This window comes from Eucalyptus grandis, chromosome 1, assembly GCF_016545825.1.
Source record: "Eucalyptus grandis isolate ANBG69807.140 chromosome 1, ASM1654582v1, whole genome shotgun sequence".
NCBI lineage: Eukaryota > Viridiplantae > Streptophyta > Magnoliopsida > Myrtales > Myrtaceae > Eucalyptus > Eucalyptus grandis.
Window position 1 is genome coordinate 1,199,392 of NC_052612.1, and position 25,562 is coordinate 1,224,953.

General features: G+C 40.0%; 2 long non-coding RNA genes and 1 pseudogene across 4 annotated transcripts; 2 read left to right on the forward strand and 1 right to left on the reverse strand.

The window, feature by feature from the left end:
* Positions 1-1,259: 1,259 nt before the first annotated feature.
* LOC120294641 lies at positions 1,260-4,540 on the forward strand. The gene is made up of 2 exons (XR_005551879.1): positions 1,260-4,061; positions 4,210-4,540. It is a non-coding gene; the product is annotated as an uncharacterized LOC120294641 (long non-coding RNA).
* A 2,067-nt stretch (positions 4,541-6,607) lies between these two features.
* LOC104450923 lies at positions 6,608-11,542 on the reverse strand (annotated as a pseudogene).
* A 1,680-nt stretch (positions 11,543-13,222) lies between these two features.
* On the forward strand, positions 13,223-17,312 carry LOC120290298. Of its 3 annotated transcripts, none has more exons than XR_005548162.1 (3): positions 13,223-13,292; positions 14,562-16,344; positions 16,442-17,312. It is a non-coding gene; the product is annotated as an uncharacterized LOC120290298 (long non-coding RNA). The 3 variants fall into 3 exon arrangements; XR_005548164.1 differs by having other exon boundaries at positions 14,599-16,344; XR_005548161.1 differs by having other exon boundaries at positions 14,604-16,344.
* The last annotated feature ends 8,250 nt before the right edge of the window (positions 17,313-25,562 follow it).

Consider the following 25,562-nt stretch of genomic DNA (forward strand, 5'->3'; position numbering starts at 1 on the left):
TTTGTGTATGGTAGCCAAGTAGAAATTGTCGATTTGGTCATTCAAAAGGTTTTGGAGGAGCTGGGCAGAAAAGACGAGTCACTAACTGAGCATCCGATTGAGCTTGATGACTTGACACAATTATTTAAAGACTCTTTGAATCGCGCAAAGAGGGTATGATATCTTATTCTTCATCAATATACAATAGACGTGTGTTATGTTATAATTTGGTAAAACTACATAAATTGCAAGAAGTTAAATATTATTTTGAAATTTATGCAAACAAAAATAGATTTTTTAATCAAATAGTGTCCCTTCAACGTGTTCTTTTTAATTTGAAATGTTGTTTCCAATATATTAAATAAGCACACAAATGTAAGTATCATGAATTGTAAGTGTTTATATATATATAAACAGTTCTTATGTCATGTTATTTAGCAATAATAGCCCTCTTGAACGTTCACATTGTTGCGTAGTAGCCCGCAAATTTCGTAAATGGTATAGCTTACCCCCTACCTTCACTAGCTTTTTAGTTTGCTCTGAGCTTCTCGGGCGTACTCTAGTTCCATTTTAGAAAATTATCCTACCAAAAAATGTGATTTATCTACCCAATTGCCCTGCAAAAAGAGACTGAAATTTTAAATATTGACATGACTTAAGTTGGCGGTTTCTCATATAGTGTATGGAATTTTATTTACTATACCACATTGACTACATTTTGTTGTTGTTAGATACAAAACAATCTTAGAAGCAACACTTCTCTAGACGAGGATAAAGCCTTATAAGAAGCACGTAGATGTGGTAGTTTATGTGTGCGAATAGGAATTAGTCAAGCTAAATGTTATCACTATACTATTTAAAAGAGGAATTTTTCTTTTTTTCTAAACTCCATTGACCCCATGTCTCGAGTATCTGCAGCATAGTATAAAGGAAATGTTTCACAAGCGACCTAATCTATACTTGATTAGATGATTAGAAGATCAGCATTATTTTAATTGTGTAGTGCTTAAAACTAATGTGGAATTTTAACGTGGTCAAGTGCAGGAGGATATGGGAGGGGGAGAGAGGAGTGAAAGCAGAAGAAGTATGGAGTTGATACGCGTGGAGAGAACGACGAAGTACGTGAAGCGAGGGACGAGGGGAGGGGAGGTCTGGAAATACGAGAAGTGCGTGCAGGAGGAGTGGAGGAGTAGAGAAACGAGCGTAGGCAAAGAAAGGGAGGAGGTTCGGAAATGCAAGAAGGGCATGCAGGAGGAGCGGAGGAGGAGGAGTCGTGGAAGAGAGTAGGCAGAGAAAGGGAGGAGGACGGGAAGTCTGATAATCGCTAGTGTCAAAAAGGCCCGCGCCGGCTCGGCCCGTTTCGACCCTAAAATTTAGGGAATTTTAGGGTGGGGCCAAACTTTTTATCCTCCCCCGTCATTTTCATCGTCATCATCTCCGTCATCTCCCTCGTGGAATCCCCTTTACGAAACCAGAGCCGCGATTGGCCCCGCGCCACGACGATCGCCTCGAGCGGAAAGGTCGAAGCTTCGTCACCCGGATCTCCATTCCCCCGTTTCTTGAAGATCGGCATGGCGACACCGGATGTCCTGCAGAGCCCAGATGAGCTCCTCCTGCAATCTCCCATCGGCGACGCTCCTCGCGCGGGTGAGGCCCCTCTGAGCTTCGCGTGGATCTTTCTTGTGTCGGATCCGTTCGAGATGTGGGAAGACTCGGCTCTTTAGAAAGTCATTTTGCCGATGGTTGTCTCTCTTTGTTCTGTTTGATATCCTCACCAGGCGAGAATCCCAAGTCTCGGGGGCTGTCGATCGACAAGAAGATTGAGTTCCTGGAGAGTTTGACTGGAGCGGTGAGTGAGTACATTGAGTGATGAGTGGAGGCAGAATTCGAGCGTGAATGTGCAGTTTTTGGGCGTCTTCATTGTTTGTTTGTCGATTGGGATCTGTTGTGTTTCGAGACTAGTTGGCAAGTTCACGTTCCCGTTCTTGATCAAGTCGTGTGCAGGGTTGGCGGGCGAAGATGTGGGTATGCAAGTGCATGCCCATGTGTGTAAATTCGGGCCTGCAGGGCACCTGGTGACGGAGAATTTGTTGATAGACATGTATGCAAAGTTCGGGGATTCGGAAGATGCATATAAGGTGTTTGACGATATGCCTCAAAGGGATGCCATCTCATGGAATAGTCTCATTTCCGGGCATGTTAGGTTGGGAGAGATGACGAGGGTGAGAGAATTGTTTGGTGTGATGCTGTGCAAGACTGTCGTCCAACAGTGATTTCCAGGTACTCTCAAGTCGGCAGTTATGTCAATGCCCTGGAAATTTTTAGGCAAATGTAGACGGTTGGTGTTGAACCTGATGAGATAAGTATTGTATCCGTCTTGCCAGCTTGTGCACACCCAGGAGCTCTCAAAGTTGGGAAGTGGATTCACATGCATGCAGATTAGCACCAGCTTCGCCACAGGCTTCTCCACACCTATGTGCACACTGGACTTGTATATGCCAAATGCGGTTGCATCGAGCAAGCGAGCCTTTTGTTCAATGAGAAGAACAAGAGGGATGTTATTTCTCGGAGCACAATGATTTGCAGTTTAGCCAATCACGAAAAGTTGAGTGGGAGCCCAAAAAAGAAAAAAAAAACCAAAAAACCCAAAAGACTCGACCTGCCCCTTGTTTCGTCTTTTGATCAGCATGAAATGGTAAATGGTGCCGTTCAAACTTGTAAGGAGAGTTTCCATATATTTGATAAGTATCTCAACTTCTTTAATTCAATCATCTTTGAGAATTTTGATCCCGGTGCTTGTGGTCAGGCATATGGTATGAAAATGTTTGACCTCAAAGAGTGGAAGAAGAGAAACATCATGGGAATATATCACCGATGGCAAGAAATGAACGAGGATAGGACATTGTATATGCTTGGCATCTTATTCCCAGGGTTGGTCACTTTCTACAGCCTGACTTGTTCGGAGGTGGCATGTGTTGAGACTCGGCTATGATCCAGCACTCATCTGGATAGAAATGGAGAATGCAGCAATCATTCATTACAATGGAAACTGTAAACCATGGTTGGATTTGGCAGTCTCCAACTATTTTGTCAATCTACGATCAGTCTCGAAGAGGAACAATGCAGCTGAGAATGCATAACAAACCAATCGAAGAGGAGGAACTTTGCAATGCAATTACATTCAACCCGGCATTCCTGAGAATTGCCGACACAGTCTAACAGTCCACTTTAATGAAGCGAAGTGAGCATGAATTGAAATCACTGAGCCTTCCATGATTAATTCCTTTGTCAAAGCGTCTTTGAAGCTATCGAATAAACAAGGGAAGTCCATCCATGCTTGTGTGCTCAAGCAGGTTCTCGACACATTCTGTTCCATCGGCAATTCCATCATGGATTTGTACATGAAGTGCAGGGACTTGGAAATTTTAATGAGGCAAAGCATTCAAGGAACAATATCCTCAAATGTGGAATAGGGAGTACTCCTCTCCTTTCAAAGCAAGTTCTTCAAGATAACCTTAAAAGAAACACATCGAATGATCCATATTGAAATTTTTTAAGCTCCTTGTCGCTTAAATGTCTCTTTGAGAAGGGCATTTGAAAAGAGCAAGAATTGAACTTCGTGGATTATCATATGCAGTAAAGAAATGTTTTTCATAAATAAAATCAAGGCCATGGAGGCGTTTTTCAAGCAATCCTGTCACTTAAGGTGATTTATGTCATGCATATCACGCATATATCCTTCATGATAGTTTCCTAACATGCTTCGTTGTCATTCTTGATAGGAAATGTCAATACCTGAAGAACAAAAACATGTGAAGGGTAAATTGTATCGATTTCAATTGCTCATTTTGATACCGTTTCTGAAGTGATTCTCTTTTCCTTTGATTGAGAAAAGATCGAACACTCGTAAGAGGTGTGGTACTATTCTGATTAGTGGTTCTTTTAATGGTTACTGACGATTAGAACACAAGCTCGTAGGATCTTTTTGTAGGAAATTACAATGATAGTAGGTGTTCCAATTGAAAAGGCTAGCACAAATCGAGAGAGGAAAACAAATTCGTCGTATTTGAGCTGTTCGCAAGGTGATATGCTTCTTTTTGGATTTATGAAGTTCTTGTGTTTCTCATATTCGTGAGAAGAGTTGGGGCAGCATTGTTAAGCTGACATTACCATTTGCTTTGTATCATCTATGTATGCTCTTGGTTAACAGAACTTGTTCTTCACATGCAGAGTCTTGACTGTATAAAATGCCGGCTTTTGGAAGGTATAAATGTTTAAGAGGTCAGCGCAGTGGTACTAGACATGCTAGCTGGTTGTTAGATTTGCTGGGTAAGGGTATTGAGTCTGCTTTGGTGTATCCTTCAGCATTAGTAGCTGAGCCATGGCAGTTATCTAGTGAAATGTTCTCTGGAATTGATCCGGAAGCTCGGGCTGCTGAACTGGCACTTATCCCAAGTATACAGGTACTTTCACCTTCATTTTGAATTTTCTCCTTGTTGTCACATTGAAATTTGAAATGCAGATCTTCTGGCTGTGTTTTTGCCATGGCTTGAGGCCATTATTTTGATGGCCATCTTCATGTCCGGTTTCTAAACTGAAATTCTCTTATGGGCACTGTGATGGTGAAATTTATTTACAAAAGGTGTAGGACAGATAAGCTTTTTAAGTACAGAAACGTAACTTTTGCTGAAATAATGGTTGCCCAGATATCTTTTGGCTTTCAAATGATGCTATGTAAATATGTCAAGATCGTCAATTGATGCGTGAATTAAATAACTGATATATTCTTGCATAGAGTTGTCTTAAGGTTGCATTCACTGTCAAATGCCATGCATTTGTCGTGTGCCCTGCAGCTGTCTCCTCCCCATGTTGTCGACCTTTCCTTCAATCCAGACTTTGGTAATTGACTTCAGATGAAACAAAGATACGATAGTAGACATGTTTCTGACAGTCAAAGGTGTCTCGCACGCTTATGTTGATGCAGTTCTTGATCTGGCTTCGCACGCTTATGTTTCATTCAAATCGTTCCCAAACCACAAGAACATAACCACAGTCAAAAGGCGCCAGCAGCGAATACAATTCAGACATAATCCAAAAATAAAAAATAAAATGCGACGCATTGTCGAATCAACAGTACACAATTCGCAAACCTCCCTTCCCCACCAAGCCTGAATTTAGGCATAATCAGGCAGAAACGCGAGGCGTTGACGAATTGACACTACACGATAAGCAATCCCCCCCTTCCCCTAATCCTGAATTCAGGCATAGTAAGAAGAAACACGACGTGTTGACAAATCGTCAACGAACATTGCCCCCACAATTACCAAACGAATTCGAGCCATGAATCTACTCCAGATCATCTCCAACCCAACGAAAGCCAATTTAACCCCCACGAAAACACGATTAAACAGCGCAGCTTGATCCGAAGAAACCATCGCCTCCGACCCAATCCATAATGGACTATCAGATAAACAAATTTGAGGAATTCCTCTCAGCACAACCAACCCAGGCAACAAATATATTTTTGAAAATAAAAGAGAGAATGTAACGAAAATGCGTTGGGGGTAAGCTAGCATCGTGAAGTCCCATAATCCATTTACTCTCTCTCTCACACTTTACTTGGGTTCCTAACTGACCCATCAAAAGCTTATTAGGTCTCGCAGTGATGCTTGGCCTTGATTGATGGCACGGCGAGGGTGGGTGGTCTTGACGTGATGTGACTCACGTCCGTGGGGTGGTGCTCATGCGGCTCTCGGTGAATCCAAGTCAACAATTGAATCTCTCTGCGAAGCTTCATTGAGTTTGCCTATGGCCAACAAAGCACCCAAAGTACCAAGTTTTCCCCCATTCCCTGGGAATTTCTCACGCCACCATGTCAAACATATTGCTCGATCTAGTCTTTTTATTTATTATTGTGGATATATGTTATGATGATTGTCTCTCAATGTTAGTAATTTCTTTTGGTTGGATTGTTTTCAAGATATTGTCTCCGGGTTGCCACATACAATTTATATTTTAACAGTGGATATAATTTAAGATTGGGAAGGACTTGAAGATCTATGTAGCAATTGTTGTTTATATGTATGGGTGTGGAACTCGATATGTGATACGTATGACCCCATATTTGAGGTTGATGGGTTATCACAAATTCGTACGAGAACAGCACCAAGGAGAATAATCATAGGACGGAACTTTAACTCTAAGAGAGAGGGTGAGCCAAGTGAGTCCAACTGGGCAAGGGTATTGAGTGTGTGAAAGCCCACAACTTAGTGATAATGGTGGCAGCAGCGATGGCTAACTAGTACCAATATGCTCAAGCATCTAGTGGTGGAGGTGGCACCAAGTCTTGGGGCTAGTATAGGTGGGTGACTTTGGAAGCGCTACCAATGGCCACGACTAAGTGTAGCATAATTGCCAAGTTCGCTCATGGCGGTGGCGGCATTAAATCACAATGACTATGAGCAGCAAGTGATGAAATTGTTTTGAGTCCGAAGGTAGCTCAGTTTGTTCTTTTACTCTCTTTTTCATATTCTCCACGCTGTAAATAAGGGTTTGCTTATGGTGCCGAGAGCACAATGTTGAAAGCCGTCGGGTCATTTTTATCAAAGTACGATACAGAGCATTTTGAGTTACAACATCTCAATGATAATTACATGAAATAATTATATTTACAATCAAATTCACATTTGACACATTCATTAATGTGTTACGTAACACAATGCTACACATCTAAAATATGAATTTTCACACATTTAATTACCCTTCTCGCCTAATTTGAACTTTGATTTAGCAAGGATGGCATTTCATCTTCCATCGACCAGAACAAAGTCACTAACACGTACATGTTCTAATCAATCTCCATTGTGGAAATGGCTTCATCTATTATTTCCTTAAGTTCCTTCATTCTTTGCCTGGTCAATGCAACGCATTCCTGCAAGCACAGCGACATTTCCCATCATCATCACATTAAAGCTACCATTTGGACTATTATACAATCTCTATATGAAAGGTGTTGAAAGGTATACACCCCATATATATAGTTTTTCCCTTTCTTTCCTGGGATAGAAATAGATTCATTTAAAAACCAAGGAAATGAAAACATTAAAATGAAAGATCAACCAGATGGGCCAAGGAACTACCAACATCCTAAAGTCCACTAATCCTGGCAAATAACTACGTGTGGATAATCATGTATATAAAAGCAGACGCAGTTGCTTATCCAATGTGCGCTACATTACTTCGTATGTTTCAGGCTATTAGCTCTTGAAAACACTCGCAGCTGGATTGTCATGTCATCCGCTGAACCACCATAAGCTTATCAACTTCCACAAGTTCTGGAGTGTTCTAAATGCCACATTGGGCTTGTCCACTAACCAACCACGAGTTACTTTAAAGAACTCAAGATCTGTTTTTTGCACAATTAAACTGACTGGAGTACAGTTAGAGCAAGAATGCAGTTGACTCAACAGTATCAAAGCCATCAACCATTTGATCCCTATCGCACGAAACAGGGCCTCTAAGTACAATTCTCAAACAATGAATGAACAAATAAATAAATGAGGAATGAGGAGAAAATAACCTGAATAGCTGATGTATGTGCAAGAACCGGTCCACCTGGCTTATAGAGAGAGACAAGTTGACCAGATGAATTCAAAACCACAGTCATGAACGTTTCCAATATGGACTCTTCAAAAGTAGGCTCTGCCAAGATGTGGTTCTTGTGAAGAATGCAAATCAGGGAAAACGGAATGCTTTTCAACAAGAGTTTTCTCCTCTCTTTGTCAACAGGTTCTTTATCCAACTTTTCACCCTCAAGTTCCTCAGAGACCATCACCATTCTCCCTTCATCATTCAAAGAAACCCCTGGGATACGCACTACAAGGTCCAAAACAACACGACTTGTCAAGTGATTGTCCAGGAAGTGACATGAAATCCCCAGAAGAATAGAGGGGCAAAAAAACACATAGCATTGATATGAGGATGCAATCTTTGGTACCACACTCAAAGAATATCAAAAGTGAGAGTGTAAACAAGGCATGACAGATGTAGCAAAAGAAAAGGAAAAAGCCTTTTGAATGTTCGTCAAATGAAAAATCATTGATAGGAGCCAGATCTTCCTTAAATCATAAGTTTCAACCTGAGATTATTGCACTGGAAATCCAAACATCTAGGACGATGTTCAATAGAATCACGAAACTTCTTGAATTTTCAATGAAGCCCTGTAACTTCTTAAGAGATTGCATGAGCAGTTTGTATAAGACTGGTGCTCTTATCCATCTCATTGAAGAATAGAGGATTATTGAACTGGGTCTTCCTTTATTGGTAGAGAAATGAGAAACCATGAAATGTTTAACATCAACGGCTTTCCTGGTCTGATCAAAATCAGGCTAAGAGCACAAAGGAAGATTTTGTCGATCACCATTGACTTTAGCAAAGGCATGTGGCATAATTACGACTCTTCCTGCCTTAGGTGATTCATATTGCTTTTCTCTGTCAGCAGCTCCTAGCAAATTTTATTTGAAATGCAAATTGGTTGAGCTAAAGTCCCTTCATAAGCAAATCACCTTAAGAATTTATTAAGCTAGAGCTATCTGACATTCATAAGCAAGTCACACATCTTTTCCAATCATAGACAACTGCAATTTGAAGCATGATCACAAGATGTAATATATTGAAGATCCACTTTATATCAACTCACAAAAGTCATCACCCAATTGGTAGAATAGGCTATGCAAGAAAAAGAAAGCCAAAAATCAAGTTAAACAAAAATGTCACCATCTAAATTGTAAAGCAGGAACTATCTTACCGTGAGAAAATGCAGCAACCGCTGAAAGCAAAGCAGCATCGAAAAGAGCTCCATCAGCATCAAGACTATATATATCCTGCAACACATGAAAAATAAATGTAAGCAAGAACATTTTGAGCCAACATGTATGGTATTTATTGAAGTAGCTCTCCCAGCAAAAAGTTGCCCCCAGTCACAAGGTCCAAAGATTAATGCAGCTAAAAGGAAAACCCTGCACTCTATCCTAAATTACGCATCATAACATCTGGCATGAAGTATTACCAGGTACACCATCCAAGCGGCTTCTCCTTTGATCAGGGATAGCTCCTTCAGATCAATCATTCCAGAGCTGCAATAACCAAATGATTACTGATTCCAGCATATGAATATTAACCAGCACATGACCCGAGAAGGTATTAAAACATAAAATTGTTTTAAGAAACTGCAATATAATTGTCCAAGAATTAAATGACACAATGACCAGTGCCAAAGGAAGATAAGAAAGCACAAATCATGGACTTGAGGGAAACCTTATGACCCATTTAGTAAGGTATGTAGTATTAACTCTAACAGCATCCTTTGATGATAATCTACTACCTTTGAACCTATGGGTTATTTTGGGACACAAATTGATCATAAGAGAATATATGGGGATCTGGACTTAGTAGAAACTGTAGGAACCCTTCCAAGTGTACTCGCAAGGTATCTGCAACTAAATTGAAGCTGTGCAGGGCCGACATCTCCATGAAGTGTAGGTCACACTGAAAAAGTGAATGGTCTTTCCTCCACCTTCCCTTCAGGAAACAAATTGGTATTTGAGTTTGAATGCTTGGAAACACACTATGAAAGCCAGAGCAAAGAAAAATCCATGTTTTCCTGTAACCAAGAGCAAGTTTACTCTTCACATAATCTCTATCCTGAATACAAGTCTAAGTGACAACAAACCCTTTTAACTTCTGTGGCATTCAGTAGACTTTCCAAAGAGTTATCCCACTTTGTTTATTTGAGAGTTAGCAGCAGGCTTTACGGGGCCAAGATTGGTGCTACTCCACATGATCTGTGTAAACTTATTGCTAACTGATCAAGTGACTTTCTTAAGTTTTGCTTCAACAGAAGAGTAACATTACATGCCTATTTAGTAGACTCAATGGAATTTTCCTTATTGAAAACAATCAAAAAGTCCAGTCAAAATAGTCACAGGCACAAGGTGGATACGGTTTGGAATTTTATGCCTTTCATATGCATTAGCAAGACACCCCAAATATACAGATGGCATACAACAAGGTATTGTTAATAGCATATCACCCTTCCCCTGAAGCAACAGGAGAAAAATAAAAGATTTAAAAAGTCAAAGCAAGCTGGAAAAAAAGAAAATGGAACTTTACCAATTTCACATGCCTTAATAAAGAGTCAAAAGTTGCTTTGACGTTACTGGTGCTACCTCAGCAGGCCTACCTGGCCTCACGACTGGAGAGCATATAGGGGGCATATGAAACTCAACCGCTGAAAATAACACAAAGTCACATGACAGCGTCACACAAACCCTAGTAAAAAGAAAATTGATCAACTGGTACATGGCTGCTTACCTATACTGCCTTCACCAGGTGAATAAACAGGAGTCATGACTTCCATTTTTATAGCAGCCAACATTGTCTGTGGAAAATATGATTGCGCGTGCTTTAATTAAATGTACTGGCAAAAGAGCAAACCCTATAACCTTCACAACAATAACAATTAATGTCCACCTTAAATGATTTGCTCACATGTAAAAGTTAAACAACAAATCAAATAAAAAGGAAAAGATAGAATTTTTATGTTGGTTCAGCTACAAGTAAATACAGATGCAACTACTTTGAACATGCTTAAGTGCAGGAGGGCGTTGGCATATGCATCACATTGACACAAGAGACTGAAGAGGTGAAAAACTCATGGTGGAACCAATCTTTGCCAGCGCAGACCCGTCAGAGGATGCAACAGCCCCTGCATTATCAATGCTAATCAATGACAGGAGGAATACAACTTGCGTGGGCTTGATGAAGGAGGAACAAACAAATCACCAGATAAACAAAAAGCTAAACGAACTGACCGAGGGACACAATCGTATCTCTGGTTTTTTCCAGGGGTCTAGCATCGGGCTTATCGATTCGGAGAGATGCCGCTCATAGTAGTGAACGGGGAAGAGGCGTCTGAAAGCATTGACCTCCATCTCTGACGACCAATCTCCGGCAGCATTCGGCGTCCCCATTTTATGGCTATCTACAGATGGAGATTTCCGGCAAAGAGAACCGAGATTAAAACTGCGAATTAAAAAGAGCCCATTAAGGTTAACCCCATATATGTCCCAACTCTTTACAAAAAATTGAAATTTACTGATAAAACACTAAAATTTGTGCCAACCCACGAGCAAGGTGAGAGCAACCATCTGGTTTTCTCAAAAAGGAACGGTTTTTTTTTCCTCTGGGCAGCATTTATTCAAGCACACTAGACATATACAAGTGAGAAGTTTCGACGAAGGACTCAGAAGATAATAAGGCAATCTCTCAGCATCGCATACGGTTCAAAAGCAATAAAACAAACAGGTGGAGATCGTGCAGGAGTAAAAGAGTAAAGATGGAGTCTTTCGGAAGAAGCACCAATCTCCGAAGTAACCCGGCTGTTACCTGTAAGCTCGAAGCCCAGCTCCGATGCCGGTAGCCACAAAGAGAGAGACGTTAGGTTAAGAGCAAGAGCAAGGGCAAAATCGGCGCGAATAATGCCGAGCTTTTACAAAATATATTCGTCAAATTGATTTTTTTTTTTCCGACCAAAAAACAAGTTAGTGCTTTCGCCTCGTACACATGCAGATGGAAATGCTGACGTGATTTTTCATTGATTAGTTTTTTAAAAAAATCTAAATAATGACATGAAGTATTATTATTCTCTCAAATAAGAGTCCAAAGTATACATTATTTTAAATAAAAGGCCCGAAGTGACCAAATCGTCTCAAATAAAAGTGGAACTTATTTCATATAAGAGCCTAAAGTAATCATATTAGTCTTTAAAAAGGGATTTAACCTCTCTGATTGAAGGGCATTTCCATCTTTTATCTTTAAAAAAAAATAATCTTTTTTTTTCTTTTTTCTTTTTCCCTCTTCCCTTTATTGGGCATGGCGAAGGGAAGTTGAAAGGGTCGCCCTCACGTCGAGTGAGGGTAGCCCTCAACTGATGCCCTCGCCCACGTCAAATGAGGGTTGCCCTTGCTTGACTCAGGCGACGCCCTCACCAACCTAGGGGAGGGTTGCCCTCGCTTGGCTTACGCGAGAGTTGCCCTGGTCCAATGCAAGCAAGAGTCACCCTTGTCGGATCTAGCGAGGGCTACTCTCGCTTGACACTAGCGAGGGTGACCTTCGCCAAGCATCAACGACCTTGTCCAAAGAAGGGAAGAGGGAAAAGGAAAAGAAAATAAAAAGGAATAATTTTTTTTTAAAATATAGTTACAATTTTTTACCAAAATACCCCTTCTCTTATGGCTGGAAAAGTCAACCTTGGTCAAAGACCCTTATTTGAGATGATTTGGTCACTTTATGCCCTTATTTGAAATAATTTGGTCACTTCAAGTTTTTATTTGAAACAATATCTACTTTAACCCTTATTTAAGAAAATTAGGGTACTTCATGCCCTTTTTTGAAATTTTCCCTTAATTTAATTATAGTTGTGGAAAGGAAAGGGTGGAAAAATTACAATAAAAAAAAAACCTAGAGAGAAAAAAAGTGAGTGCGAAAGAGAGAGAGAGAGAGAGAGAGAGGGAGAGAGGGAGGGAGAGAGGGTTGTCCAAGCACCGGCGAGGGCCGACAAACCTCACCGACTAAGGTGAACCGACAATGTTGTGACCAATTGAGTTGGATTTTTTTTTTTGGCTAAAGAAAGAAGGGCAAATACCACAAAAGGCGAAAGGAAAACTGCCTTCAACTACATGTGCTGCTCCTATTGAACTTTATATCCTCTACTGGAGACATCTTTCCTAATATTTCAGTTGTTATAGCTATCTTTGCTGGCGCTGGGGAATATGTCACGGGTTTTGGGATTATTCAATTTGTCATCACCAAATTGCGGTGTTCAAAGGATGACCTAGAATTTGCCTACATTTTCTCCCTATTACTAGTGCTGAAAATCTTTTCTAGGCTTAGCTATAAATGCCGAAATTTTGCTTGGGCACCATGTGGTAGCCACTTGGTAATTTCAGCCATTGCGTAGACCACTACCAAATAGAAAAAGGCATCCGGTGAATTGAATTCTACTAAATTAGCCTATACTGATTATTCTGTGTATTTAGATATTGTTCGTAACCACGTGCGATGTGTGGGTATGAATTAAATCTAGTCAACTAATGAAAGTGCTTTTGTGTATGGCAGCCAAGCAAAAATTGTCGATTTGGTCGTTCGAAGGTTTTGGAGGAGCTAGGTAGAAAAGATGAGTCACGACTGAGCATCCAATTGAGCTTGATGACTTGACACAGTCACTTGAAGACTCTTATAATCGTGCAGTGATGGTACCATATCTTCTCCTTCGTTAGTATACAATTGGCGGACATGAATGCATGGATTTGAAATTTGAATTGTTCTAACCTCGGCTTGATGCTTTAATTTGGTGAAACTACACAGATTGCAAGAAGTTAAATGTTATTCAGAAATTTACATGGACAAAAATATATTTTCCGATCAATTAGTGTTCCTTCAACACATTCTTTTTGGTTGGAAATGTTGTTTCCTATAAATTAAATGAGTACACAAATACAAGTCTCATAAACTGTAATTTTTAAAATTATTTCTTGCTGTATAATTCATTGTCGGATGTTGTGTGATGTGATGAGTTTTTTTTTTTTTTTTTTGTATTTCATACTATTTGCAATAATCGCCCTTTTGAACATTCACATTGTTGCATACTAGCCTGCAGATTTCGAAAATGGTTTAGCTTATCCCCTACCTTCTCTAGTTTTTCAGTCTGCATGACCATCGAATGTTACCTAAAATCTTGTTGTCCTAAAGCATTAGGACAGGAGGCCATTCTCCAAAGATCGATTAGCAAAAGCGTGGCTTTGTTAAAGCTCGACAGATTCTCCAACCCCATTCCGCCTCCCGTTTTCTGCCTTTGCTAGTTCCTCCCATCTTCTCCGGCGTATTTGATTGCCATTTTAGAATTTTTCCAAAAAAAAAAAAAAAAAAAATCTGATTTTTCGCTGGATTGCCCTGCAAAACAGAGACTGGAGTTTTAAATATTGACATGGCATGGGTTGGCAGTGCATGCGCTACTGTTTTAATAAGTACTTTTTCCTAGCTTTCAACAGTCTCTTTTCCTTTCCTCCCCCACCCCCTTCAAGTTTCGAAAATTCTTCCATACAATGAATTGCAAAAGACAGATCTCATTTTTGGGACAGTGTATGAAATTTTACTTATTTTTACCACCTTGACAACAGTTTTGGTTGTCGGCAGGATAAACATTGCAAGATACATCTTTACCCAAAAAAACATTGCAAGATACACAGTAATCTTTAGGAGCCACGCGTGTCTTGATGTGGATCATTATATGAAGTACATAGATGTGGTAGTTTATATGTGCCAATAGGAATTGGTCAAGCTAAATTTTAGCACTATACCGTTCAAAGAAAATTTTATTTTATTTTCTTTTTTATCGAAATAATTCTATTGACCCCAATTTTCAAGTAACCATAGGAGTATAAACAATATGTTCCACAAGAAACCTAATCTGTTCTTGATTAGATGATTAGTGAGAAAAGATTAGCATTATCTTAATTGTGCAGTGCTTAAAACTTTTGTGAAATTTCAATGCGGTCCAAGTGCAGCGATATGCCGGAAGAGAGAGCCTAAGCAGAGGAAGTATAGGGAGAGGGACGAGTCTAAGCAGTACTAGTACAGAGAGGAGATGGAGGAATCTAAGCATAAATAGGTTGGAGGGCATGGACATGGATGAGGCTAGGGTGAGTACAGGGAGAAGTGGAATCAAAGGGAGTCTAAGCATAAATAGGATGGAGGACATGTACATGGAGGAGGGCAGTGGGAGTACAGGGAGGAGGGGGAGAAGTGGAAGCAGCAGAAGCGGAGGGAGCAGTGGAAGCAGCAGAAGAGGGAGGAGCGGGAGCAGTGGAAGCAGCAGGAATGGCAGCGGGGAAGAGGAAGTGGGGGAAGCAGTGAGAGGAAGTTTTCAAGATATTTGTTTGGGGGCGTTCTTGGTGTGCCTTTTTTGTGCATTGTGTTTTAGCCTTTCTCTGCTTAATAACAAGGAAACAAGTCGATAAACAGATGGGTTATGGATGCTTCTTTCATTTTTTGATCAGCATGGGATGGTAAACGGTGCCGTTCAAACTTGTAAGGAGATTTTCCATAGATTTGATAAGTATCTCAACTTCTGTAATTCAATCATCTCTGAAAATTCTGATCCCGGTGCTTGTGGTTGGGCATATGGTATGAAAATATTTGATCTCAAAGAGTGGAAGAAGAGAAACATCATGGGAATATATCACCGATAGCAGGAAATTAACGAGGATAGGACATTGTGGATAGTCGGTGTCTTACCCCCTGGATTGGTCACTTTCTACAATCTGACTAAATAGTTCGATCAGAGGTGGCATGCGTTTACACTCGGCTATGATCCAGCACTCAACCGGACAGAAATGGACAATGCAGCAGTCATTCATTACAATGGAAACTGTAAACCATGGTTGGATTTGGCAGTCTCCAACTATTTTGTAAATCTATGATCAGTCTTGAAGGGGAACAATGCAGCGGTGTATGCTTAATAAACCAATGAAAGAGAAGGAACTTTGCAATGCAATTACATTTCAACCTGACATTCCTGAGAATTGCCGACACGGTCTTGCGGGTTAGAGAACTGTCCTCCAATGGAAGATGGCATGAAGTGTTAGTCCACTTTAACGAAGCGAAGTGAGCAGGAATTGAAATCACTGAGCCTTCCATGATTAATTCTGTCATCAAAGCGTCTTTCAAAGCTATCTGATAAACAAGGGAAGTCCATCCATGCTTGTGTGCTCAACCAGGGTCTCAATACATTCTCTTCCATCAGCAATTCCATCATGGATTCGTACATGAAGTGCAGGGACTTGGAATCCGCGTTGGGCGCCTTCCGGTCAATGCAAAGCAGGGATTCCGTGTCGCAGAATGTGCTCACTCATAGGTTTCTTCATCAGGGAAATTTGGGATGAAGGTTGTCATGATTTCGGCGAGCCCGAGTTGATGGATTCGAACCCAATGTCTCCACTTTGGTACTGGTTCTCCAGGCGCATATGTGGATGTTGATATGGAGCAAGCAGATGGACTTTCATACACTCTTGAAGTTCATCAACGAGTGGAGTGGGCACATTGATCTCGATTCAATCTTAGGAATGCAGAGACATTATGCAAATGTGCGGGGATAGTTTGTTCAAAACAGAGATGAACATGAAAAGGCACAAGGTTTCAGGATGTGCCCGAACAATATATGATGAAGTATGATTACCTGACTTAATGTGAAAACATTGGATCGGCATTTAAATTAGGGGGAAAATCTCTCCTTCCCCTGCCAGTGAGGTGTGTTGAGGCAAAACCGTCAAATTTATCACTAAAGGATGTATCATTGAGCCCAATTAAGTACTGAAATAACACATTCTATTTTCTTTTCTCACAGGGGAATAATTGAGGCAATTCCTGATGAATGAAGACATGAAGCAAAATGAAATTGATTCAACACAAGAAGGGTGTATCGTTCCTAAATTAGTCCAATTCAAGTTTGAAATGCAAGTAACATGTCCCATCTCTTGTAGGACAAGGCGCACATCAACCGCAGGAGCGACGCCTTCTACCAAGTTGGCATGCTAAGGCCCAACCATCCATTTTGTTGTAAAGGATTTATATCGTTCGTAAAATGATTTCTAGTCAAGTGTGAAAATAACATGCCCAGTCTTCTAAACGTCTCTTTGAGCAGAGCATTTGAAAAGAGCAAGAATTGAACTTTGTGGATTATCATATGCAGTAAAGAAATGTTTTTCATAAATAAAATCAAGGCATAGAGGCATTTTTCAAGCAATCCTGTCACTTTAGGTGATTTATGTCATGCATATCATGCATATATCCTTCATAATATTTTCCTAACATGTGTCGTCGTCATTCTTGATAGGAAATGTCAATACCCGAAAAACAAAAACACGTGAAGGGTAAATTGTATCGATTCTAATTGCTGATTTTGATACTGTTTCTAACGCGATTCTCTTTTCCTTTGATTTGGATTACATCAAACACTTGTAAGAGGTGTGGTACCATTCTGATTAGTGGTTCTGTTAATGGTTACTGATGATTATAACACAAGCTTGTAGGATTTTTTAGTAGGAAATGACAATGATAGTAGATGTTCCAATTAAAAAAGCTAGCACAAATCGAGAAAGGGAAACAAATTACTTGTACTTTGAGCTGTTCACAAGGTGATATGCTTCTTTTTGGATTTATGAGGTTCCTGTGTTTCTCATAACCATGAGAAGAGAGAAAGGTTTTGGGGGGTGGTACATTGCTAACTTGACGGTACCATTTGCTCTGTATCATTTATATATGATGAGTTGCCAAAAGATTGTCTCCCCTCTGATTAACATAACTTGTTCTTCACATGCAGAGTCTTGACCGTATAATATGTCAGCCTTTGGAAGGTACAAATGCTCAATACTAGACATGCAAGCTAGGTTGCCGTTAGACACGCTGGGGAAGGGTATTGAGTCTGCTTTGGTGTATCCTCAAGCATTAGTAGCTGAGCCATGGTAGGCATTAAGTGAAATGTTTTCTGGATTGATTCTTGTAGGAGTTATGTGAAGATCAATTTGTTGGAGATATGCGAGATATGCGAATATCAATTTGGGATCATAATTGATCTATAGTATCGTTTCAAAAATCAATATAGAATTAGATTTGATATTTTGATTTCTTGTATTCGGTCTTATTCCTTCTTTAGCTATATATCGATTGTATTATAAATAGGAGCGTATTCTTGTAAAGGACGATTCATTTAATACAGAATACAGATTACTCCCAAGTCTCTCCTTTTTCTTTCATTTTGTAACAATCCTGAAGCTCTTCCCGTTGAACTGGCACTTGTCCCAACTATACAGGTACTTTCACCTTCATTTTGATTTTTGCTCTTAGATCTCCTTGTTGTGACATGGAAGTTTGAAATGCGGATCTTCTGGCTGTGTTTTTACCATGGCTTGAGGCCGTTATTTTGATGACTATCTTCATATCTGGCTTCTAAACTGAAATTCCTTTATGGGCACTGTGATGGTGAAATTTATTTACAAAAGATGTAGGACATATAATCTTTTTAAGTAAAGAAACGTAGCTTTTGCTGAAAAAGTGGTTGCCCAGATATCTTTTGGCTTTCAAATGATGCTATGTGAGAAATATATCAAGATCGTCATTCGATTCGTGAAATAAATGGCTATGACATATTCTTGCATAGAGTTGTCTTAAGGTTGCATTCGCTTTCAAATCCCATGCATTGCTGAGTTCACTCATGGGCGTGGTTAAAATCACTTTTGAAAGTGTTACGCAACATGACGCTATACGTCTAAAACATGAATTTTCACACATTTAATTACCCTTCTTGCCTAATTTAAACTTCGATTTAGCAAGAAGGGCATTTCATCTTGAATAAGATTACTAGTCACGGAAATTTGACATGTCACGCGTTTATTAACAATGTTACGTAGCTTGACGACACATAATTATAATATGAAATTTCACGGACATAATTACGCTTATTGATTAATATGAGCTTCAATTTAGCACAAAGGGTATTTTTATGTCCAATGTGTGGATTAATGTTCATGGGTATCAATCTAGATCCAATACTATTTCAAGTGTGTTTAAAAACATCGTGGGGAAAGCTTTTAGAAAAATGTAAAGAATTTTTAGTGAGAGGGTTTTCCAAAATGCAAATAGCATTTGATAAGATGTAATTTATAAACATAACTTTAACTTAAATATCATTTGAAAAACACTATACTTTGTAAAGGTCCATGCTATTTTTTTTTTTTTAAATTTTACAACATTTGTTGACGAAACTCAGCAATACAAGACTGGCTTGCTAATAACTAAATCTAGTCTCGTTGGTGGCTTGCTGGTGGCCTGAACCTGGCAACGTTGATTGAGGTGTGGACATTTTTTAAATTATAGAAGATTGAAAAGTTAAAGTTGGAAAAAATGTATATTTATTTTTCGAAAATGCTCCAAACTAAAAGTACTTCTAGGATTTTGGAAATGCAACAAATTTCTCCAAAGAAATTTGTGGAGCCATATTTGCATTTATCTAGGATATTTTTTAAAGCCCAATGGGCTTTGAGAAGGTAGCTTCCCAGACTCACACTTCGCCGTCAAACGACACGTGGCGAAATTGGAGGGAGAGTTGACGGGGACAACCCCGCCCTACCCGGTCGACGAATTTGAAGGCCGCGGCCTCGCCGACCAAAGCCCAACCCCCACCCGCCCCCACGTTCCCTTTCCACGCTTGACTAAGGCGTTGCGGCTCCACAAATGCCCTCTCCCTCTCCCCTTATTTACCCGAATGCCACCCCGGTCGTCGCCGTAATTTCGGGGACTCCACGACGGCCGTCGAGTCCAAATGGCGGGGGGAGAATTTGGGAATCGTCATCATGGTAGTGTAGAGCAGGTGCAGGTACGGAAGCGAAGGAAGCCAAGCTTCTCTGTAACTCTCTCTCTCTCTCTCTCTCTCTCTCTCTCTCTCTCTGTCTAGCGCGTTTTCGCGTCCTCACCTCTTCGGGCGATCGCCTCGTTTTGACTTCGTCGCGATGGAGAAGAAGGACGATCCGACATTTCCCGGGAAACTGCTCGATTCTCGTGTTCTTCTGACTCGCGACGCGTGAGGGATTTTTGCTCGGATTCTGTCGCAGACGGTCGCGGCACTCGTGATTGCGGTGGTTGGGTAGGTGCGTGCGTCCTTTCGCCGATTCCCCTGCGCCCGTCGATCCCCTAACTAGGTCGGAATTCCCTCTTGATCGACGCAAATGCATGCGTCCTTTGATCGTGCTGCTGCTTTCGATTGCTTGAACTGGGTTCTAGTTAGGAAATTTTTTTTTTTTTTTTTTTGCCGGCGGGTTTTAGGTTTCGCGCTTCCTGAACCGGTTCGTTGCTTCTGCAATGGAACCGGCGTTAATTCTGTCTCGGCGAGCAATCGCGCTGTCCTATTCCTCATTAGCTTAGCTGCGGGTTTTTGAGAGATGATGCTGGAGATGGGGTTCAATTGCGGGTCTTTGTAAAAGCAGAAGATGAAATCGACGGGGAATCCTAGACGAAAGAGAGAGAAATGAGTGGAGAACTAAGTAGCACTGATATCGATACACGTCACGACACGATACGGTATACTGACACGTTACAAAAAAGAAATAATTCGACATCGCGTTGGGACACGTATATTATATATATTTTATATTATTATTTTTATGATTATTTCAATTAAATTAATATGATTCAAATTCACAAATAAATAAATAATAATAAAATCCTATAATAAATTTACACTAAAAATATTAATCCACAATTTATTAATATCATTCATTGTTTCAATTTAACAAATTCAATTCTATTTCAATAAATCCATAAAACTTGGAAAGAAAAAAAAAAAGTAATTCACAGTCTAGTAATTCACATTCTAGACTTGCATGTCAGACGTGTCAAAAGAAAAAAGAAAAAATTTGAGATTAAATTGTGTATCACAGAGAGTAAGAGTCTAAAGAGAAAAAAAGAAAATATTAAATTTTTTTCTTTCTTAATTTGTTATTTTTATTATTGATTTTAATTTTGTTCATATATATATTTTGACACTTCATTTATTGAAAATTTTTAAAATTGACCTCGCATGTTATGATCGTGTATTGGAAAGTCGTATGTCAAAATTCTGAGTCAAGTGTCAAAAAAATGTCGAAAAAGTTGACTAGATATCGGATTTTTTTATACGTGTTAACCGAGTGTTGAAGAGTATCGGACACATGTCGAAGTGTTTGACACGACACGAAGGCTTTCGAAGAGTTCCTAGGTGGAGAATGGGGCACGCACGATGAATCTTGGTGGCGTTAAAATGAGATGAACCATGTACATACTACACGGTGGTCGCTCTTAGAATGGACAAAAGAATACAACTAGATGGTCCTTTTCATAGGTATTCAAATCACATGCATGAGGTCCTAATCTTTAAAAAAAAAATGTTAATGTCATTACATAAATCTATTAAATTTAAAAGATGAAAAAACACTTGAAACATTAATTTTACAACTAATAACGAAATCATTATGTAATGAAATGACTTCTAATTCCTTTTGCTCAAATTAAATTGCTCTAAGAGGACTCTCTAGTGACCTAAAATTAAGACCAATGATATCGATTATACATAATATAAATGAAGTAAAGAGAAAATCAAGATAAGAATAATGAATTATAAAAGAAAAAATTTTACTTTCCTGATCCTAATCTTGTAGATGAAGATGTGCAGGGACCTAAAACATTACAAAATTAATCTTAAAATTACTTGAGTCAAAGCTAAAGTTTAAAAAAAAAAAAACAAAAAGAGAAACGACTCAGTCAATTTTTGCAATTGAATTCTTCATGTATGACTTTTATTAGAATATCATCACGTTTTTTTTTTTTTTTTGTCAAGCTAGAATATCATCACATTGGGTTATCAAGAAAACGCTAACGCTTGGCTAATGTTTGACCGTCTTTTTCCTTGGCCGACGACCGTTGAGCCAAGCATTATCCAAATTAAAATTAACCAATAGAGAGACGACGAGCGCGCTCGTGTTGCTCAGACGAAGATGGGCCCGACCCTCGCCAGGTTGGAGGGGACACAGACCTGCTTACTTAAACGAAGACGCGCGCTCGTGTTGCTCCTACCCTCGTCTGCACTCATCGACGTCCCAGCTCCAGCCCGTGAGCGACGACGACAGCACTGCCCCCCACTCCTGACGCCTTCTGCTCACCGCCGCCGCCTCCTTTCTTCCGACGAGCTGCTTTGCTGTCCAACCCACGCACGACGAGCTCCGACGGCACTGCCCTCTCCTCTTGCCGAACCTGTCTGTCGGCATTCCTCTATCTCCAAAAAAAAAAGATCCTCTCTCAAATTTGGGATTCTGAAGCTGAGAGCCTGTTTTGTGCAGCAATTCTTCTCTAGGCCTTGATTTCTTTTTTCGTATTTTTTCGTCGGGCCCGGCCCGGCGGGAGGCCGTCGTGTCCGTCGCTGAACCTAATGAGCTGCCCCTGCTTCCCACACCTCCAGCTACCGGAGACGACGCGGCTGCTCTCTGTCCCCAGGAACTGCCGTTGCATCCTGATCCCGAGCCGACGTGCTTGTGATCCTTCCTCGTGACAGCGAAACCACTTTCTCTTTTCACAGGTTCGCTCGGCATCCCTTACGACTTCGTCTTGCGTTTTCACCCGCGGCCGAAAGTCACTACTGAGACGAGATGAGCCGAGCTGTGTCACAAATTGTTGGCCTAATCACCACCGCGCGCACCTTGCCAAACTGCCACCGTGGCCATCCTTTGCTAGGGAGCACCGTATCAGTCATCCGTCAAGGCGATTCCGATGAAGTCCAAATTTGGCACTATTATACTGTGAAGTTAGGTAAAATCTCGTCCGACTTTATTTGCGTTTTTGCATGTGATTGTGCACTCTGAGCAGAAATCACCTTCGCTAAATCTATTTGCACACGCCTTCAGCTTGCTGGATGATCTTTTTTCGTGCCTGTGTGCTGACCACTTACCATTAACGTACAGTATATTCCCGAGGATCTCCGTCTTCATCTCTGTGTGCTCGGCCGCGGAAGCATTCCAAAAACCTCAGCTCACTTCTTAACCAGGCCACGCCACACCAAGTTACCAACCTTTTTTTCTCTTCTAGGGAGAGAAAGAGGGGTCTGGAAGTAATATGCTTGCCAAATATGGCACACTCAAAGACTAGAGCATCATCAGAAGTTCCGTACGATGTGTTCTTGAGTTTTAGTGGAGCGGATACTCGTTTTGACTTTGCGGACTTCCTCAATAGAGACTTGAATAATGCCGGAATCTGCGTATTTAGGGACGAAGATGCAATCAAGGTGGGTGATAAGATTGGTGAGACAATTCTACAAGCTATTGACAACTGTAAAATCTACATACCCATCATTTCTAAAACTTATCATGACCGCAAATGGTGTCTTGTTGAGCTTGAACACATGATGAACAATGTATCTCAGTCAAAGGGTAGAGAAAAGATTTTCCCCATCTTTTATAAGGTGGAACCTAGGGATGTTAAAAATTGGACTCCACGCCCAATGAATGCTTCCTCCGAAATCGAACTTAGGGCGTTCAAAGAGGCACTTGCAAAGGTTGGTCAAATCAAGGGATGGAAGGTCAAGGAGGGACAAAGGTAAAAGTACCTTTAAGACCCCTGCCTAATTCTTTTTCTTCTTTTTTTTTGGGGTTTTTGTTTTAGGGGATAAAATCTTGCCCTATCAAATCATTTATTTTCTTCTTCTTTTTTAAATGGAAAATTTTGAAGACTACCTCTGACTCCAAGTGCTGCTCCTATTGAACTTTACATCCTCTACTCGAGACATGTTCCCTAATATTTCAGTTGTTATAGCCACCGCTGGCGCTAGGGAACTTGTTACAGGTTTTGGGGTTATATAATCTGTCTTCTCCAAATTGCAGTGTTCAATGGATGACCTTGAATTTGTCTACATTTTCTCCCTATTACAATTGCTGAAAATCTTTTCCAGGCTTAGCTATAAATGCGGAAATTTTGCTTGAGCATCATGCGGTAGTCACTTGGTAATTTCAGCCGTCATGTAAACCACTACCATATAGAAAAATGCATCCGGTGAATTGAATTCTACTAAATTAGCCTATATTGATTATTTAGTGTATTTAGATATCATTTGTAACCATGTGCGATGTGTGGGTATGAATTAAATCTAGTCAACTAATGAAAGCATTTTTGTGTATGGTAGTCAAGCAAAAATTGCCGATTTGGTCGTTCGAAAGGTTTTGGAGGAGCTGGGCAGAAAAGATGAGTCACAGACGAAGCATTCAATTGAGCTTGATGACTAGACACGGTCACTTGAAGACTCTTATAATCACACAATGATAGTACGATATCTTCTTCTTCATCAATATACAATTGACGTCCATCAATGCACGGATTTGAAATTTGATCTGTTCTAGTCTCAATTTGATGCTATAATTTGGTAAAACTACACAAATTACAAGAAGTTATATGTTATTCCAAAATTTACTTGGACAAAAATGATTTTCGGATCAATTAATGTTCCTTCAACGTGTTATTTTTTTAGCAAATGTTGTTTCCTATAAATTAAATAAATACACAACTGCAAGTCTCATAAACTTTAATTTTTAAATTTATTTCTTGCTGTATAATTCATTGTTGGAGTTGTGTGATGTGACGAGTGTTTATTTATTTATTTTTATGTCATACTGTTTTCAATAATCGCCCTCTTGAACGTTCACATGTTGCGTACTAGTCTGCAGATTTCGAAGATGGTTTAACTTATCCCCTGCCTTCTCTAGTTTCAATCCACATAACCATCAAATGTTACCTAAAATCTTGTTGTCCTAAAGCATTAGGACGGGAGGCTATTCTTCAAAGATCGATTAGCGAAAGCATGGCTTTGTAAAAGCTCGATAGATCCTCCAATCCCATTCCCCCTCTCGTTTTCTGCCTTTGCCAGTTCCCCCCATCTTTCCGGCGTACTCAAGTTCCATTTTAGAATTTTTCCCACAAAAAAAAAAAGTGATTTTTTGCTTGATTGTCTTGGAAATAGAGATTGGAGTTTTAAATATTGACATGAAATAGGTTAGCAGTGCAAGCGATACTGTTTTAATAAGTATTTTTTTCCTAACTTTCAACAGTCTCTTTCCCTTTCCTCCCCCCTCTCCCTAAAGTTTAAAAAATTCTTCCATAAAATGAATTCCAAAAGACAAACCTCATTTTGTCGGACAGTGTATGAAATTTTACTTACCAGCAGGGTAAACATTGCAAGATACAAAATAATCTTTAGAAGCCACGCATGTCTAGATGTGGATCATTATATGAAGTACATAGATGTGGCAGCTTATATGTGCCAATAGGAATTAGTTAAGCTAAATGTTAGCACTATACTATTCAAAGAAGATTTACTTTACTTTTCTTTTCTTTTTATATCAATAATTTTATTGACCCCAATTTTCAAGTAATTGTAGGAGTATAAACAATACGTTGCACAAGCAACCTAATATGTTCTCGATTAGATGATTAGTGAGAAAAGATTAGCATTATCTTAATTGTGCAGTGCTTAAAACTTATGTGGAATTTCAACGTGGTCCAAGTGCAGCGGTATACCGGGAGAGGCCGAGGGCTGGAGGGCGGGTACATGAAGGAGGGCAGTGGGAGTACAGGGAGGAGAGGGAGGAAGTGGAAGCAGCAGAAGAGGGAGGAGCAGGAGCAGTGGAAGCAGCAGAAGGAGTAGCAACGGGGAAGAGGAAGCGGGGGAAGCAGTGAGAGGAAGTTTTCAATATATTCGTTTGGGGCATTCTTGGAGTACCCTTTTTATGCATTGTGTTTTAACCTTTCTCTAGTCAATAAATAGAAGTAGACGGGTCATGGAAGCCGCCTACCATTCCAGGTAGGCGGAACAAACAATTTTGTTTTTTTTTTTTTTTTTTTTTTTTTGTCATTTTCAAATCTATGTACCTTGAATTCCTATTCATCTGTATGAGTAC